Raw genomic sequence first — 20,654 nt, 5'->3', positions numbered from 1 at the left:
AGTATTCAAGAGAGGCTTTAGAACGTAGGCAAAATTTAATCTGGCCTGTAATAACAATGAAGATAACAGCTAAATGTACTCAGTGTCTACACAGTCTAATTAACTGTGTTCAGCACTTATGGGGATTATATAATTTAATATAATTATAAAATTAACTTGATAGGCAGTAAGATGCATAGAGAAAGCATTGTGGAAGGAACAACATGAGCAAAGGTAAGGAAGAAAGTGTCGTCACATTCAAAGAAATGGTGAGGTGAAAGAAACAATGAGTGGGTAAGAAAAGAGTTGGGGTAGGGAGAGCAATTGCTTCCAGGAAGCCTTCCTCATGGCAATTCCCCAGTCTGATCACTGTTCTGTATATTGTCCCCTCCACACTTAAAATGTACACTTTGAAGGATGTGTCTGCCAAGATTATGTTTGGCTGGAAGTATCAGATACCTAAAGTAACAGACAGATGGAGTTTATTGCTCTCTCACATAGAAGCTCAGAGGTAGGCTCCCCAAGGCAATCCCATAAAACATAGGGCCCCAGGTTCCTTTCAGACTTCAGTCTTTCATTCCTAGGTGAATGGAGGTATGACTTTCCTCATCTGCAGGGCCCAATATGGTCACAGGAGCTCCAGCAGTTACATCCTCATCCAGTGAGCAAGAAGAAGACATGAAAAAGGCCAAAGAGAGCAAAGCAGACAAAAAAGGGTTTCAGAAGCTGCCACGGAACAGTTCCTCTTACAAAGCATTGTCCAGACTTGGCACTGGCCACAGTTAGCTGCAAGGGAGGCTCAGAGATACATCTTCACTCTGCATAGCCATGTGCCCAGCTAAGAACTAGGAATTCTGCTACTGAAAAAGAAGAGGAGGGGGAACCTGCCTTCAGCTCAGCGCATGATCCCAGGGCCCTGGGACCAAGTCCCGCATCGGGCTCCCCACAGAGAGCCTGCTTCTCCCTCTGCCTATGTCTCTGACTCTCTCTCTCTCTCTCTCTCTGTTTCTCATGAATAAGTAAAATCTTAAAAAAAAAGGAGGAGTTATAGATGTTGAGAGACAAGTACCAGCCTCTGTCCATAGTAATTTATAACATCTCTTGTCTCTAGAACACTTTCTTTAACTCAGCTAACTCCACAACTTCCTTATGAGTAAAAAGAATCCTTTACTTTTTAATGCATTTCATGGCATCTAATACATACCAAGCACCCAATAAATGATGTAGGAAATAAATTGATGAATAACAAATGAAAAAAGCAAATTCGTAAAACTTTGGTAGACTCTATTTTCATGGCTGAGCTACACACAAATAGTGTGACCACATGATAATGAAACTGATTTACGTATGTATGTATGTATGTGGGAAGATAAAGACTTTTTTAGAACCATAATCCTAATACCAGTAGAAACAGAAATTTTTTTAAACAAATGAACCAGATCCTTTGTACCCAAAGGAGAGTCTTCATCTTCAATGCACACTTTATAGTCCCCTGCACATTCTGCTTTACAATAACAAATTATGTTGAATTTTCCATCTTCCAAGGGTCTATTTGGAATTGGAAGCATGGAAAAATGATCTAGCACTATGTCTGATAAATAATAAGCAGATGATTCAGTATTATTCATTTAAGGGTTTTTTTTTTTTTTTAGTTAATGGTAAAGTAACTGGCCTAGGTCTCTTATATGCTTTTAAAAATACCTGTAGGAAGTAATTTTAGGAGTGCATTTCCTAAATCCTTTTAAGAATGGTGAATTACCTGAATGTCATAATTAGTAGTTACTTATCATGTTATTATTTTGGTAGAAAAAACATATTAACAGGATATATATAACATATATATATATAATTTATTTATTTATATTTATCCCTATTATTTAATGAACAAGATTATGCACTATGGATAATACAAATCAGATTTTATATTTATATATACATATATATCTATACCTACACACATATATTCAATACATATTCTATATTATATATTTGTACACATACACTCATGTCTGTGTCCCCCTATTATTTGATGGATAGAATTATCCAGAATGAATAAACAAAATGTTTACCAGTCCAGACCTCCCATTATGTAAAGCATTTACTGGGCTCAACATTATTTTAGATGGTTACTGAAAAGCAAACCAAACCAAATTTAAAAAAAAATACTCTGATAGGCAAATAAAAATACAATAACAATATATAATCAGTTTAAATCATGTAATAATGTTTTTTCAGAGAAACTGAAGACATTTTACAGACATCAATTTTCCTAGGGGAAAACGAAGGCCACTCTCTTCTGCCAGCCATTCTTAGCTGTTTATGCAATGCTGAGCCATTATCTGATATGTGGAGAATTTTATATTAACCACAAGGAAAAAACTGAATCAATAATGTTGCTTAGAGTGGACACAGCACTTCTCATCTTCCTAACAGTTTACCAACATGATGAATTAAGCCTCCTGCCGTCCCAGTGAGACTAACACAGAGTCCTACACTTTCACTCAAGGAAGCCAACTGAGATTAGGTCAAATCAGCTGTCCTCAGGAATGTGGGGAGTTAGGGTCGGGGCCAGCACAGAGAGAACTGGCATGGAGAGTAATAAACACTATACCCAGCACACTCAAGCCCTCCACTGCACTCCTCCTACCATCTTCAGAGAATGGTCTTAAAGCTCAGGCACCCCATTGTCTGAGACAGCGTGGAGAATGTGTTTTCAAGTCAAATATCTATCAATCAACACACATTGATTTTCTTTAATTATCTCCACAGAGCAGACTTGATTCTGAGGAGCTTATGTGATTTGAAAAATGTATCACCTATTTGTCAGACATGTATAATTTATGAAGACCCTTTCACTCAAGGTCTGCAGTCCAAAGCTGGCAATTTGTGAGTTATTAACATGTTATTAGATACACCCTACTAAGATTTGCAGACTTTCAGCCCCTTACACAAAAGCAAGAGAGACACTACATAAATTTTCACTTGCACTATTAAGCTCAGAGGATTCTGATTCAAACACCAGCCTGTGAATCCTTCCCAAGGAACTGCCTGATACAAAAAAACTATCAAAAAATTATCCTTACTTTAGTAATCAAATTCTTTGGTTTAAAACAAGTCTGCTTCAGATAGATTTCTACTTTCCTGGAATGTATTGCAGTGGCTTTTTTCCCATGCATAGTGCTTGCCAATACTGATATTAAACTCAAGAGAAATTCTAAGGATTTTTTATTACCTATGTACGCTCCTGAATTAGAGTACAGATCACCTTTTTACAAGTACCTGACTTAAAAGTAATGACTGATATTTCATGATTCCCTTTATATTAGGTATCACTTACTAAATACTAAGTAATACTAAATTTGGATATGTCCAAGACCCATGGTAAAAATTTCTATTGTTCTGGTAAGATAATTAACTTTATTACCTGTTATTGTCTCATGATAGCAAAAATGAAGCAAGAATAAATAGACATGTCACCATTCATAAAGAGGGATAAGTGGATGTTAGGGTGCAACCTGATTTATTCAATCGCTACAATTTTAATTTCAGGTCAGTGAGAGTTAATAAACAGGTATTGAGCATGTGTCCTTGGAACTGTGGGGATGGAGCAGAGAATAGGACCCAGAGCAGGGTCAGGGCAGATGTCCTTAAAGAAACACCTAGAGCTTAAAGCTGAAGGGAGATGAGGGATAACAGTAAGCCAGGCAGAGGTGCTGACTGTGAAGACCCTAGATGGAGAGAACAGGGAATATAAGAGAAAACAGAAGTCCAACAGGCAGGGGAGAAGCCTGGGGCAGAATGCTGCAGGGCTGTAGGCTGCCTGGGGCTTCATCCTGAGGACAACAGGAGGCCATTAGAGAATTTTGAGCACGGAGGTGGGGAAGTGGGGGAAGAGACTCTGGGCTATGTGAAACAAATCACTGTGAACAAAAAGGCCCTGACGGTCCAGCTCTTTTTCAAAACCAATCTCAAATCTGAGTTTGAGGTGATGTTTTTAAATTTAACAGAAAGAAGAGGTCGCCTTCTCCAAACCACATGAAGTAAACCCAGACTTCTAGAAATTGTTCTTCGCCTGCAATGGTATTACATCGTTTGGAGGCTGGTAGGAGGAAAAGGGAGATGATGGGGGAGGAGGATGATGCACTGTTTTATTATTAAGTATTTCCCATATGCCAAAAAGCATAAAGAAACAATGACATACCCTTATGCTTACCAGCAGATTTAGCCAAGGTTAATAGTCTATAATATTTGGGGTTTTGTTTTTTGAGAAATAAAATATTACAGCCATAAACTATTCCCACTGTGGATATCTTCCCCTTCCTTCCCCAGAGGTAATCATTATTCTAAAATTCTTGAGTGTACCCTTATTCTACATTTTTTTAGTTTTTTTTTTTTTTTTTTTTTTTTTTACAATCCTGAGGTCTTTTATTTTCTTTACAGTTATCATGCCATGAATTCATAGGGAATGGGTTCCAGCAGTTCAGGCTCCTTTCCATTGGTTCTCACATAGTTTTAATTATAAACATGTGTATCTATAATGATACATAATCTTGCATTGTTTTTGAACTTTTAGTTAAATGGTTTCATACTGTATGTATAATTCTGAAACTTGCTTTTTTTTTCACCCAACATGCTTTTGAGATATATTCATATTGATACACATAGTTCCAGTTCATTTACTTTAATTGCTACATGAATATTGTATAATAATAGTACAATATATTCATCAATTCTATTGATATTTGGGCACTTGTTTTTTTTTTTTTTCTGATCACAAACAATATTGCAGTGAATATCCTTGTGTTTCTCTATCTCTTGATGCACATGTATGAGAGCTTCTCTGAGGAATAATATCTTTATAAAATGTTTTAACACACTGGAGGAAAGTAGTCCACTGAATTGAACTAATATCCTAATTGCTATAGTGACAACAATGACAGTGATATGTTTAGGTTACTGGGAAGAGTTCAAAGCCACCATACTGGAAAATATATGAAATCACTTACATTGTGATGAATGGGCATGTAGAGGTCAGCCAGAACTTGGTCAAGTGTTTAATTCAGTGGCTAAAGCTCTGCAGGGTCTGATCTAAGCTGAAAATCTGGTTGAAAAGAGCTGAGTGTTTCTAATTTAAGACATATGCCAACTAGACCTAAATAGCAAGGAAAGACGGGAATAGATGTACTGGGAGGAAAAAAAAAAATCTTGACAGGTTCAGGTTAGCTTCTCACTGAACAAGCTTCCCATAACCCCTGAGGCTCATACAACAGAAAGAGTTATACAGAATTAGCTACAGATGGATGAGATTCTCAAAGTCTGATTTCATTTTTCTTATTTTTTTCTTTCCAAAAACTAACAGTTTAGGGCCAAGCTGGAGTCAGGATTTCGATTCACATCTTACGGCTTGCTGTTTTTTTCATCATCACTCATCTACAATACTCAAACAGCCACCTTGTCAGAACCTGCCCTCTGGCTAAGTGAACTGAGAATGAAAAATCCTTTTAAACTGAACAGTAGTCTCATGTGGGCAACTGGCAAGGCTTCGGTGGGAAGAAATTAAGTACAGGATTCATCCCCTCGAAGTTGATGAAGGTCTTAGATCGCCCTACCTGCCTATGAAGTACAGAACAATGCTTTCGAACAGCCCTAACATGTCCCACAAATTGAGCCCTCAAAACTGCCACGACTCAGACCACCACCCATTATGTACTTGGAATCAGAGGAGCATAGACATTTTTCATTCATAATGACCTTGAATATCATCTCTTTTCAACCTCTTGTTTTGCAGAAATGGGAGCCCAGCTGTACTAAGTGTCTTGTCCAAGTTCACACAGTAAACTGTGGGCATGCAAAGACTTCGGATTATGTAGGCTCTTTGTCCTACATTATGTGATTTGCACATACCACTAATACATCATAGTAGTTAAAAATATTCACTCTTTTTAAAATTCTAATTCATTACATATTCCCATAACTTTTCAGCAACAGTATTTTAGGTCTTCAGTAAAAAATTCCTGTGGAAGATTATATTAACAATCCCAATCATTGGCTCTGCCTTTCTGCCAGTGGATTAAACCACTTTATTTGTATCAGGTTTGACTGTGTGACTTACTCTAACCAAGGACATGTGACTAGAAGTGAAGCACGCTATTTCTAAGCAGAAGCTTTAAAAGCTATTTCATGTTTCCTCTCTCTCCCTCTCTTTTTCTCTTTGCTATCAGACAAGCATGTCCCAGATTGGGACTACTCCTTCAGCCTGGATCCTCGGATGAAGAAGAGACACACAGAAGAGCTGAACCTGACTTACAATTAACATACTCTAAGATGCAAGACTTAACTGTTGTAAGCCAGGAAGATTTTAGAGTTTTCTGTTATTGCCCATAATCTAGTAAAAGGTGACTGATACAGTTACAAACAAAAAGCAAAAACAACAAGAGTACCTGGGTGGCTCAGATGCTTGAGCATGTGACTCTTGGTTTCAGCCCAGATCATGATTTCAGCTCCTTGAGACTGAGCTGCACATTGGGCTCCATGCTTAGTGAGGTGTCTGCTTGACATTCTGTCTGCTTGACATTCTCTCTCTCTGCCTCTGCCCCTCCCCTTCCTTGTGCACATTCTCTCGTCCTCTCTAAAATAAATAATTTTAGTTAATTAATTAAAACAACAACAACAAAAATGTTTGGTCAGTCATAACAAACAACTCATAAAATTGTGAATAGAGAGACTAGCCCTATACACTATTTTTAAAGATGAAAACAAGCCATAATTCATGTTTTATCTTATATGTATTTACTTCCATATTGCACAGAACTTCCTTTCCAAGAGCAGTGTGAAAAGTTGATTGTGGGATTACTACCAGTGTTTTAGTTATCCTTCTCAAGAATGCACATCTCATATCAACGGTATCAAGATCCCTGCATGAAATCAAGATGTTATATCTCAGCATCAATCTGCTCTAAAAAGGAGGCTAAAGATAAGAGACCAGAGAGAAGCCCAACACTCCCAGAGTCAATGTCTTGGGGATGAAGGTTCAAGCTACTTCTCTTTATGCCCACCCATGATGGTAGTCATCCGACAATCACTGCCTCAGAAGCTAGCCCATTATCATCTATATGAATCCTGCAAAAAAGTCCATCCTGCTTGGGTGGGAGAGATGGCATGACCCTCAGCAGAGAGCAAGCCACTTGTCTCCCATCCTTCTAAGAAAGTAAAAAAGGATGATTTTTTCATTCATTCAGCTAAGATACACTGAGTGCTTACTATGTACAAGGCTTTGCTAGGCCCAAAGACATAAAGAACAATAGAGACAAGGTCCCAGACCTCAATTAATTTACATTTTAGTGAAAGAGAGACAAAAAAACAAGCAAAATAATAAGCATAGATTTTGTAAAAATAAATAGCTATATATATATATATATACATACACATACACACATACACATACATATAAAGTAAACAAGGTGCTATAGTAAAGGATTACAGCACAAATTGTTTTAGATAGTAAAAAGTCCTCTGAGAACATGACATTTTAGCTAAGATCAGAAGGATAAGATGAATTCAGCCATGCAGAGAAAGAGCTGCAGAAAGTGTATTCCAAACAGTGGGGGCAGGAACCTCAGAGACTCTGGGGCATGAATGAGCATGATATGTTCAAAGAACAGACAGGCTTTCAGGGAAATGGCCTTGTGATTTGACTCCTAGGACCAAATTGAACATCAGAACAATCCAGACTGAAAGTCAGGGAGTGGACTGCTGGGAAACAGTGCCATTTATTGAAATTATGAAGAATATTGAGCAGAGAAACAGATTTGGTAGGGAAAAAGAAGAGGAAATCAAAAACTTACTCTTGGCCGCATTAAGTTGGTGAAACCTATAAATATCCAGGTAGGCCAAATGGGCAGTTGGATACACAAGTCTGGAGCTCAGGATACAGAACTGGGCTGTGGGTATGGATTAGGGAGTTGTCAAGACATAAGTGGCATGAAAAAAGCAAGCTTCACATACTGTCAGAATTATAGAGTCACAAACTAATTTTTCTCAAATAAATCTATAACAAGAAAGCTAAGGGAAAGGGTTCTAATGGCTTCTGACTAGAAATTGGGTTTATGAATTTATGTAGAAATGGAGTTATGGAATAAAGTTAGTAAGGTCATTAACAGTACTGGTTGGCATGCTACAGCTTAGGTGCATAAATCCAATATCCTATCCAGATATATTCTAATATATACAATTTCTTGTAATAGATACATAATGAATAAATGTAATTCTCCACAACAAATATATAAAACAAGCTTTACAGTAACCATAGCCTCTAGGTTAAAGATCGTATTACACAGATAATTACAATAAACCTCTGTAATAAAGAAGGAAAATATCCCAGGAGATTTCTTCAACTTCCCAGCAAATAAATCAGCCAGAAATTCAATTTCACATGGAAAAGTGCATAGATAGATAGATAGATAGATAGATAGATAGATAGATAGATAGATCTGACCTTAAGAGAATTTTTAACCTACCTAATAGAGTTTATTCTTTGTGCATTTTTGATAACTATTTGTAAATATTTTTCAACCTTGCCCCTTATCTTTGGAGCAAAGGATATAGAGTAGCTTGGTGTTCTGCATTCTTCTCAAGAATTCCCATTCTACACTCTTTCTTATTAAATTCCTACAATTTCAATATTAGCCACAATTGACTCAAAACATTCTGGGCTATGCCGATTTGCTTTCAGCATGGACTGAATAAAATCACCTTGAGAGCAAATATAGATATGGAAGGGGAGAAGGTCTGGAGCTGGGCCCTGAGCATCAAGTTGAAGAGGCAATACAGTGAGTAAGACTGAAAAGAGTGGAGTAGGAGGCATAGTAGGGCACAGTCACATCAGAGAAGTTGTTAGAGGCATTTGTTGTTTTTGCTGCCTGGTATTCGATCTCTTTCTTGTAAGAAGACCCTAAATATGCTTTAGGAGAGCCACCCCTCTAACACTTTAAATACATGGAATTTAGATGAAGCCAATTCTTTCTCCTACATCTTAGGGTTGGAGCATTTAACCAAAGCCTACGCCAGTTGATGCATTCCATTCCCCTGGCCACAGCGATTGGTTCAGAGATAGACACAGAACTTAGAACAAGACAATAGGACCAATTAGTGCAAATCCCAGGAATTCTTCCCTGAGGCATAATTTTTCCTGCTGGATCTGCACATTATTAAATGGAAGAGTGGAGCCTATGATAGCCATCCTGTCACTATGACAAGAGAGTACATATGAAAATGAAGCCAATTTGGAGAAAGTAGAGCCAGAAAATGCAGAAAAAGAAAACAGTCTTGGTAGTACCATCTATAAAGCCAGCCTTACCAGAACAGTAATTATATGACCAACAAATTGTTTTACTTGGTCACATTTGGCATGGGTTTCCCCTCACCAGCAATGAAATCCTAGCAGATGAAAAAGCAAGAGAAAAAAAGAAAAAAGAAAAAGCAAGAGAAGACTGTTTCAGTGAATGCAGCATATGCTGATTAGAGGTTTAAATGGAGTCAGAAAAGTTCCCATAGGATTTGCCAACATGGAGGCCAGTGAGAGCCTTGACAAGATCAGTTGCACTACAGTGGTAGGTTGGAAACCAGATTCGAGTGGTCCTGTAGAATGTCCTCCATGCACGTGCATTACTAGTCAAGGCTCCTAATTGATGAAATGGAATAGAAAGGGCCCTGGACAGAGAATCAGGTAGTCTGGAAGCTAGACACAGCTCAGCCACTAACCGTTTACCTGACCTTGGACAAATTGCTCACTTTCCTCATCTGCCAAGTGATTACACCTGCCTAGCACCCAGGGGCCCCTCTGGCTCTAAAATTCTTGGTATTTGCTTATTTTCAGCAAACTTATTCTGTTCTGGAACTCAGTGAAGGAAGAAGTTATCCAAATCCACTTGGGTCTTATTAGCATACTCTCCTATGCTGCTAAGTTAAACTCTCCTTAGCTCAATCTTCATTTCATAGGATCATTTCATTGAAGGTCCTATCGCTGTTGTGGGTGGCTTGTGCCACCCATGAGGGTGTGCCCCTGTCTCTAGCATTCTAGACTGAGTGTCTCCTCTGTGGTCACCCGTGACTAACACTGTGTCCTCTATGTCGTGGGGCCTCATACTGCTCTCACAGTTTACTGAAGACACAAGTTATGGGCTCCACAGTATCTAACCCAGAGAGATTCCCAAGCCTTTTGATCCTCTAAAAGAAAAATATTTTTGCTGATTATCTTTCATTTTTGTCAAAGTTTTTTCTGAAGAATGTTGAATATGCATTGTTCTTTATGTCATACCGCGCGCCGGTCCCACTGCAAACTAAACTTTGGCCGTGAAGCAAAACATACACAAAAGGTCAACAGTGTTGAAATGCATCTCTCGGGATCCCTGGGTGGCGCAGCGGTTTGGCGCCTGCCTTTGGCCCAGGGCGCGATCCTGGAGACCCGGGATCGAATCCCATATCGGGCTCCCGGTGCATGCAGCCTGCTTCTCTCTCTCTCTCTCTCTCTCTCTCTCTCTCTCTCTCACTATCATAAATAAAAAAATTAAAAAAAAAAAAGAAAAAAAAAAAAAAAGAAATGCATCTCTCTTATATAGCTCAATCGGGAGCAGAACAGGAGAGGTTAATTTTTCAACCCGGTAATATGCCGTATATATCAGCACTAACAATCAGGTTTTATTTCCCTGAGTCAGCTTTAAAAATAATGTTGACTTTTATGGTCGATACATTATAGATCACCATATTTATGTCAGAACATATTGGCATGAAAATAAATCAATGAAAATATTAATACAGGAGCCTCGTGTTTAAATGAACCTCTTGCAACTCCACACCTTTCCCTCGTATTTCACTGTAGTGCTTTCTGAGACCTCACTTCTGACATGTTTTACTGAACATGACATCAAGGCCTGTTTTCATTCTCTATGACTACTGTTTTTAATCTGTCTTGCATATAATAAGGTTCAAAAATATTCACTTTGTTCTTTTACCAAAAACATACATACCTGCATTCCATCATTAATAGGACTGCCAACTTAAATTTATGGTTTATGTATGAACAAAATATCTCAGAGTCAAAGCTCTGACAGGCATACTATTAATAAATGAAACTCTCTGTGTTGGAGACCAGCTTCAAATATTATATTTGCTATCCACAACTGTTTTAGAGTCATGAGAAGTTTCTATTATAAGTATGTGTTTTAGAAAGCAAGTTCATAATTTAGACATTATCAAAGAAAAATGGGGTTTGGTGAGAAAGAAAACCTATTCTCATAAGTGTGTCTTCTCTTTTTGAATAATGGTGATACATGGGTCAATCAGAGTCTCCTGGGAAAATTTCTTTGGCTCTGTGTAGAGTTCATCATCTGCAATTGTAGTAGAAGCCAAAGGATGCCCAGAGGGAAAGCCGAGTCAGAAGAAGCAAGGGAGAAGGAGAAACTTAATAGAGAGAAGCAATAAAATAGAGAAATAATAGACAAAAGGATGAAAGCATTGGTTGGTAGCAGCAGAAAGTAAAGTCCCTGGCATAATTCCTTTATCCCTATATTTAATCATAACCAGATCATGTTTATTTACCTCCTAAGTATCAGTTGAATCCATCCATTTCTGTCCATTGCCACCCTCACCACTCAAGTTAAAGCTACCATCTTGTCCCTCTTAAACTAAACCAAATACCTTCCAACTTATTTCCAATGCTCCCTGCTCTCCACTCTCCAAAAAGCATCTAATCTAATCATGTTGTTCTGTGTTCCTCATACACACATGTATACACACACAAGCATTAAACGCATTAGTAGGACAAACTCATTTAGATCTAAATGGGAAAAGTTTTCATATGCTAATATAGTAGAATATCTTTATGACCTCAAGACAGAGAAGGATTTTTAAACCAGATACAAAAAGCATAATCCATAAAGGAAAAATTGATCATTTCAACCATGTTAAAATTGAGAACTTCTATTCTTTAAAAAAATACATATACCATGTATATACACCTACATATATACACACACATATATACATGTTATTAAGCCAACAAAGCCACAGAGTTAAAAAAATTATAACATGAATAACTTTAAAGACCTATCCAAAGTGTGTAGAGAACTCCTAAAAATCAGTAACAACAAAAACAAGAAATTCATTAGAATAAAACGAGCAAGAAAAAACAGGAAGAATGACTTCACAGAAAAGGATAAAGGATCAGATAGAGCAAGAGCTCTATTCTCCTGTGCAAAAGTAACACAGAAGTACAAGTAAAGGAAGAGGGAACATCTCATAGGGCAAAAGAAAAATGGGGTTTGGTGGGAAAACGCATTTTCTTCAGCATGTCTCCTCTTTCTGATGTTCTGTACTCACAGGACACGCCCACCAGTATGGCCTGGCCAGTGGGAGATAGAAGCTCGTGGACAAGTGCCTCCTTTTTTCTGGCCCTGGGAGGACCTTTTTTTTTTTTTTTTAAGATTATTTATTTATTTATTCATGAAAGACACAGAGAGAGAAAGGCAGAGACGTAGGCAGAGGGAGAAGCAGGCTCCAGGCAGGAAGCCTAATGTGGGACTGGATCCTGAGACTGCAGATCACACCCTGAGCCAGGTCCTCAACCGCTGAGCCACCCAGGCGTCCCCTGGGAGGACTTTCTTGAAATGCAGTTGATGCAGGTTTTCAAATGACAGTCTCTAGGGACTGAGCACAAAGTTGCCTTTTGTGGGGGCAACTCAATAATCCACCTTGGAATCCTCCTATTAGCTCTTCCTCATTCACCAGGTTATTCCCCTTTTGTTCCTCACTCCTGTTCCCTAGGATTGTATTCCCTAATAAAATTATTCCACACTAAACCTCGGCTCTGCTTTCTGGGTGACTCAAGTTAAGACAACAGCATTCTCCTACCGCCCCCATGAGCTGAGTATGCAGAGCCATTGTGGATTCTTACCACCACTGCCCCCCACCTTATCAACACCCTAGCAACAGGAAAGGCTCCAGTGATGGACAGCCTGTCTGCATGTTACTGATTTAAGCAGCTAATTGGGGGGGCAGGCTGGAGGGGAGCTTGCTGCCTGAGGGTAAGAGTGGATAGAGGGAGGGGTCCTAGACACAAGCCCTCCACTCTGCAGATGCCTTGGGCAACTTTACCACTAATCCTACAGCCCCAGGCTCTGCTACTGATCTCTGCTTTTGCCCCAAACCAAACCTGCTTTCTACATTTCTTGACACAGAACACAGGAAAAGACAGTCTCAGTGGTGGTGCATTTAAAGATCTTTGTCTGATGCCAAATGAAAGGAAAAGGAAAAAGTTTCATAAAGATCCCCTTTCAATGTTGTGAGCCCAAAGGCAATGATGAACTTCTACAACCACAGGACAATACAACTACAGTTATTTTTACTGCAACATTAACGTTAAAAATTCCGATTTCAAAGTCAGTTTGAGGGATCACACAATTGTACAGATGGAGTAAAAAGATTTTTTTTTAGTAGTGATTATTTTTCTAGACAAAGTAACATCAGTTTCAGAGCAGCCACCTAGTCTGTTGTGACAGTACAATGTCAGAGAATGTTTCCCAATCACTCCCCATGTTTACACTAATTTGAAGTTGCCAATTATGTCACGTCCTTGTCAACAGAAAACAAAAATGTGCAAGCTGCTATATAAATTAATTATTGAAATTAAGTACTCACTGTCTCTAGACAGTCCTCTAAATTATTTAAAGGATCCAGTTTGCTTTCCTTGAGGGGGAAAAAAAAAAAGCCCTTGGACTCCAGTGTTTTGGGGACAATCCAAATGTGTAAAGAGTCCAGGTACACAACAAAGGTATGCTTGCAGTGTAAAAATATAGTATAAAATCATTAAAAAGCTAATGTCAGTGCCTTTTGTCTTAAGACTCAACTGGGTAGAAGGTTGCTATGTAGATCTCATTCTTAATAGCTTTTTTTTTTACAGCATTTAAAAATTCTATTTATTCTGTTCTTTCTTTACCATTATTTCCAGATCATGCTTTTTATTTTTTTTTTAAGATTTTATTTATTTATGAGAGACAGAGAGAGAGAGAGGGAGAGAGAGAGAGGCAGAGACACAGGCAGAGGGAGAAGCAGGCTCCATGCAGGGAGCCCAACATGGGACTTGATCCAGGGTCTCCAGGATCAGGCCCTGGGCAGAAGGCAGTGTGCTAAACCACTAAGCCCCCCGGGTTGCCCTAGATCATGCTATTTATTTATTTATTATTTATTTATTTATTTATTTATTTATTTATTTTTATTATTATTATTATTTAGATCATGCTTTTTAAACTAGGGTTCTGTCGTCTATAACAAAGGCACTACATAAAGTTACTTCAGGGATGACCTGCTCTTTTCATTTCATTCATTTTCATGTCTTCTTTCTTTGTTGTAGTATGTCTATGGGAAGGGGAGGAGGGAGGGAGGTAAGAAAACATTTCCTGGAAATCTGGGAATGAGCTGAGTCTCTGTTTTGTAAAAAAACTCCAAGCTTTCTCCAGATCATTTCAGATAGGACTTCTCCTGAACCTCTCTGAACCTTGGTTTGCTCAGCTGTAAAACAGGGAAAATAATGCCTACCACAATGCCTGTCTCATGAAATCAATCATGATAACAGGCTGCTTTCGGCTGACTGTATCTCCATTTCATAGTGTGAACCTAGCATAGTAACTGTAGATATAAGATAAATAAGAGGTAGTTTGATTGGTGGGGTTTCCTGTATGTCTTCAATGAATTATACCTCATCCACAGCGGCTATTCCTGGACCTGAGCCCAACCCTAGTTCCTACTTCCTCCAGGGAGGGGCTAGGGATTGTAACCTGTAGGTCTTCATCGCCACCCAGTGGTCTGCTGGCCAAGTAACACCAAATTATCTACTGGATTTGAAACACTTAGGAAAAGTAATTCAGAATAAATCACCAATTACTTTAATCCACCACCTCATTTTTTAAAAATCCTGTTGAAAAATCAAATAATTACATGTAGTATGAATAATAAATCCCTAATTCATCTTTAAATTAAAGAGTACACATATTGACAGTTTTTCAGAATAACTTGTATAAATGAACTTTTACTGTCTGAAGGTATTTATGAGACTCCATTACATCGCTTCACTGTTGAAGTCTGTCCCTTGCAAGAAAAGTCTTCAGAGACAGGTAAAATATTAAATATTAAAATCAATTCATATATTTAAACACATATAATACAATAGTGGCATTTTAAAATGAAAATGAGCAATTCCCACTCCTTTGGCCCAGAATCTTTTTTTAAAGGTTTTCTCATTCAACGACCATTCCTCAACAATTGAAAGGCAGTAACATTTTATTGTTACTCAAATTTATTCATTACTTTTCCCTTTTTGAACTCTTGAAATATGTATCTTATAAACACTTGTTAAAGGAGAGAGAACAGTTCTTTCATCTTAGGTGTGTCACTTCCCTGGGTGGTGATAACTACTTTAGACCATTAAAATGACAAAGACTCTCCTATCCCCTTTGAAAGACGCCCAGTGTGGTCCGAAGAGATCTCTACTGCACCTGAAGGGCTTGCTGAGGTCCCTGTTCAGCAGAGCGCCAGAAACAGACCCAGGCTCATTGACACTCACAGTGGGAAGAACTCTGGGCTCAAGGTCAGAAGCCGTGGTACCCATTTAATCACACATTTGGTGACACCTGCGTCATTCTTTCCGTGAGGCCCATCCTCTCACTGAGCCATTTGAAAGAAAAAAAATCCCAACCCTAAATTGTGTCAGTCTTTTTGAAAGCTGTTGAGCTAATAATGGTAACAAAGAGGGGAAAGTGCATTATGCATGCAGTACACACTTCCTAGAAGTGTGGACTTCTTAAAATCAGATTCATCATGGCAGATGCCCCTTAAGTTCTCTCGTGTTGCAAAACCTCAGCCCGCCACTCTCCCACTCTTTTTCCTTTGTTCTTTGAATAGCTACACAGCCCTTCAGTTCTGCATCCCAGAGAATGCAGAGAATTAGGAGTTCTAGGGAGCGAGGAGAAAAGTCCAGCGGATGACAGAAACCAGAGAAGAGAGGTTTCAAAGAGGAGGGAGTGGTCAATACTGTCACAGCTTCCAGCAAGTGAAGTAATCCCTTATGGCCGCCTTTCCCTCTCCCTCTTCCTTTCTCCATAACAGCAACCTCAATGACACAACAGTCCAAACACTGTCTAGTTCTCTACACTTATGCCTTGACTAATATGCTGTCCCTCCCCACCAAGTAGGCCTTAAAGCACATTTAAGGTATCTCAGTCTGCTCAAGCTGCTGTAACAAAATACCCTACTGTCGGCTTAAATGGTAGAAACAGTTCTGGAAACTGGGAAGTCCCAGATCAAGAACTGCAAGGTTTGGTTCCTGGTGAAAGCTCTCTTCCTGGCCTGAAGGCCACCTTCTCACTATGTCTTCACATAAAGCAAGTTTTCTCTGATATCCTTCATTACAAAGACACTAATCCTACAGAATTAAGATCCCACTCTTATGATCTCATCTAACTTTAATTACTTCCTCACTTTAACTGTAGTTACTTTGGGAGTTAAGCATTCAGCAGATGAATTTGTATGGAACACAGTTCAGACCATAGCCTCATAGCCATGAAAGTAATACTCATGAAGAAAAGTAACTTTCTCCAGTTATGGGGTAACAAAGGCACACTTGCCTTCCCATCCTCCCACATAAACAAAAGAGCTCAGGTTTTCAGCACACCATGGTCTTTAGGAAAAGAGGGAAGGATGAGTAGGAAGAGGACTAAAATGTGTTGGGTCTGTCCCTTGCAGCAGGCCTGTGGGGCCTGTGTGCCTTTCTTCTAGATAATTCTCACAGAAACCTCACCAGAGAGACTGTCCCATTTTATACCTGAGGAGACCATGGCTCAGAGACAAGGTGGCTTATTTTAAACCTTACTAGTGGTCCCTGGCAGAGCTAGATCACAGCGCTTTCCACCACACCACATGGTGCTCCGAGGAAGCAGAAACCCACAATCCACATCAGGAACAAGCCAACTAGATTAGAGGGCCTAGTGAGCCCTACATGGGTGTCTTCTCTGACTCTCAATTTCCTCAGCAGTAAACTGGAGCTAATAATGCTTCATCCACAAGGTTGTTCTGAGTATTAAATAAGATCACAGTGTGAACTGGCTGGCCGAGCCTGCAGTAAGCCAGGCTGGTTCCCCTCTTTGGCTTCCCTCTGAGAGCCCACACCAAGATGGGAAGGCAGCTTCGATGGAAATAACTAAGCATTTGCCAACCCCCCACATGAAAGATTACAGAGAACAAAATGAGAGAAAACTATATTCTTTTTACTCACCCCATCAAAAAGCTTTGCTCTCCTAATCAAGTAGATCCCAAAGCCAGTTAGCGGAGTGGCGAGCCCTTTGGCAAGCTGCAGCACAGAGACACCATCCTGCAACCTCAGAACATGTCTCAACCCTCAAGCTTCAGGCACTGACCTCACCACTGGCCTCACCACCTACTCACTCAATCTCAGGGACACCCTCAACTCCTCCTCTGGTGCTTGCCCTATGTCCATTCAGTCCTGTCATTCCTGCCTCAGCAGCATCTCCGGGGACAGGTCCCTGCCCTCCATCCATCCCTCGTAGCCTCACCCAGAGTACTGAGCATCTCTCACCTGCATGCACTGCTACAGCTCCCTTACAGTCTGACTGCTCCAGTCCTGGGCTGCTATTAAGCATCTCCCTCAAACACAGCCTATCCCTAAACACTTCTGCTGAAGAACATTCATTCTCCTGGTGGCATCCCCCACCCTGGCTCTCCTGCCATCCCAGGACACACTGAGCCCTTAAACTCCATTCCCCTTTGTGGGCTGCCTCCCCCACGCCACCCCCACAGGAAGTGGCCTCATCCTTCTTTGCCTACCAAGCTGCTCTGTTCTTTTTCCAAGCAGCTCAAACAGGCACCTCATTAAGAACCTTCACTCAACTCCCTTAGCAGAGAACTGCTGCATTCTGCTGGTCTTCACAGCATTTTGTTGACCATTCTTCACATTGTCACAATTAGCTGTGTTGGTTTGTGTCTTCCCCACCAGACTCTGAAATCCTGGAGAGCAAGAGCCATATTATTTTAGGATAGGGTTCCTATCCCTAGTGCCAGACCCAATAGATGCTCAATAGATGTTTGCTGACTGGCAGAGTGAATGAGGTTTTTGCTCCTTTTGTTGTGAATAAAACTCTGCTATAGCTTATAGTCAACACTCAGTTGATCCCAAAATTACCTATCTTAAACCTTTTTCTCTTGCCCTGGATTAGTCTTTCTGAAAGTCAAATCCTAGAAACAAACTTTTCATTCCTGTAGGCTCCGTGGTGATTGGCTGACCAACCCACTGGCTTGCCAATGTGACACATGCAGGATTCACACACAGCGTCCCCAGCTACGTGGATCTGCCTATTCGATCTCCTTCATCAGCAGAGGCAGGAATATGAAAGAAGTTGCACCTGGCTTTATGGCTCAGACTTATTTTCTTGGGTGTTTGGGATGCTGAGATGGTTAATAAGCAAATCAGCCTCAGTATTCAAATATGCAGCTAATAAATCCTGAAAGAGATACAAATCAAAATTTCCTTGGAGGTTTCCTGGCTCTATGCAAAGGATTCTAGCCAAAGGAGTCAGTGATCCAGGTTGTATGTCCTGTTTAAATTACAGCAGCACCTTCCTGCACCAGAAGGTGCTGCTGCACTTGAACTGCACCTGCACTTGAGCTTCCTAGCACACCTAGCCTGGAGCAGAGAGCATATAAGACAGTGTAAGGCCAGCCCTTTGAACCTGGTAAGTCTACAAGCCCTGCTTTTATTTTTTTATTTTTTTTAAATTTTTATTTATTTATGATAGTCACACAGAGAGAGAGAGAGAGAGAGAGAGAGAGAGAGAGAGAGAGGCAGAGACACAGGCAGAGGGAGAAGCAGGCCCCATGCACCGGGAGCCCGACATGGGACTCGATCCCAGGTCTCCAGGATCGCGCCCTGGGCCAAAGGCAGGCGCCAAACTGCTGCACCACCCGGGGATCCCACAAGCCCTGCTTTTAAAGACTCCTGTGCCCTTGGGTTATTTTTTGTTGTGTGTGTGTATGTTTTTTTTTTTTTTTTCCTCCTGGAGCTGGCCTATCTCAAACAAAGACTCTAACCAGATTTTAGGAACCCAGACTTGAATGCCAGATCAAGGGAGAGGCTAACCAACACCTAGCCAAGGTCATGATGCCATGCTGCCCATTTTTTTTTTCCCCAGGAGGAGCACAAGCAGGAACTATTGTGCTCCCAGAGGGAGCCTCCCAGGAGATGGAGATGCTGGATACTAATGCCTCAAGGGAACAGACAGTCTGCAAGTTCTCAGAGGACTACAAGCAAATCTACCTCTCCCTGACCTACAGTATCATCCTCGTGCTAGGGATGCCTCTGAATGGCACGGTCTTGTGGCTCTCCTGGCGCCAAACCAAGCGCTGGAGCTGTGCCACCATCTATCTGGTGAACCTGATGGTAGCTGACCTGCTTTATGTGCTGACGCTGCCCTTCCTCATCACCACCTACTCCCTGGGTGACAGGTGGCCCTTCGGGGAGCTGGTGTGCAGGCTGGTGCGCTTCCTCTTCTACACCAACCTCTACAGCAGCATCCTGCTACTGACCTGTATCTCTGTGCACCGCTTCCTGGGCGTGTGCCACCCCCTGCGTTCACTACCCTACCGGACCCGCCGGCACGCCCTCCTGGGTACGGCCACTACTTGGGCCCTGGTGGTCCTCCAGCTACTGCCCACACTGTTCTTCTCCCACACAGAATACATCGATGGCCAGATGGTCTGCTATGACATGACCGGCCCAGAGAACTTTGATCAGTTTTTTGCCTATGGTGTGGTTCTGACGTTGTCTGGCTTCGTCTTTCCCTCCTTGGTCATCCTGGTGTGCTACTCGCTGATGGTGAGGAGTCTCATCAAGCCAGGAGAGGCCCTCATGAAGACAGGCAATGCAACCCGGGCCAAGTCCATCCGAACCATCTTGCTGGTGTGCAGCCTCTTCACCCTCTGCTTTGTGCCCTTTCACATCACACGCTCCTTCTACCTCATGATCCGCTTCCTACCTTCACAGGACTGCCAGCTCTTGATAGTGGTCAGCGTGGCCTATAAGATATGGAGGCCTCTGGTAAGCATGAGCAGCTGCCTCAATCCAATCCTGTACTTTCTATTAGTTGGGAACAACAGAGTCAGGCTCTTCCAGGAACTCAGGCAGAACAAGGGAAAGAGACCCATGGGTGGCCAGATCTGGGTACTGACAAGATGAAGTACTGCCAAGATACTGACGATGACTTGTCTGAACACAGTCATGTGCTATTGGGAGAGGGGCTCAAGATCTCCTAGTTGTGTCCTGCTACAAAGGATTTTATATTGATCTGAAGAGATTTTAAGGTTCCTGGGTGACTCTGTCAGTTAAGCATTTGCCTCTGGCTCAGGTCATGATCCCAGGGTCCTGGAGTCAAGCCCTGCATTGGGCTCCCTGCTCAGTAGGGGGTCTGCTTTTCCCTTTCCTTCTGCCCCCCACCTGCTCATGGATGCACTCTCTTGTTCTCTAATAAATAAAAATATTTAAAATAATTGTTAAAAAAAGATATTTTAAAGTAAGAATATGAAGAGAGCCACCAACACAAAGGAAAACCTTATTTTAA

The 20,654-nt window shown here is 40.8% G+C and overlaps 1 pseudogene; it reads left to right on the top strand.

Annotated features, from left to right (window-relative positions):
- The first annotated feature begins 603 nt into the window (after positions 1-603).
- On the top strand, positions 604-20,272 carry LOC129498460 (proteinase-activated receptor 3-like; annotated as a pseudogene).
- Positions 20,273-20,654: the final 382 nt, after the last annotated feature.

This window comes from Nyctereutes procyonoides, unplaced genomic scaffold (genome assembly GCF_905146905.1).
Source record: "Nyctereutes procyonoides isolate TBG_1078 unplaced genomic scaffold, NYPRO_anot_genome, whole genome shotgun sequence".
Classification (NCBI taxonomy): domain Eukaryota; kingdom Metazoa; phylum Chordata; class Mammalia; order Carnivora; family Canidae; genus Nyctereutes; species Nyctereutes procyonoides.
This window is presented reverse-complemented; position numbering and strand designations above follow the sequence as displayed.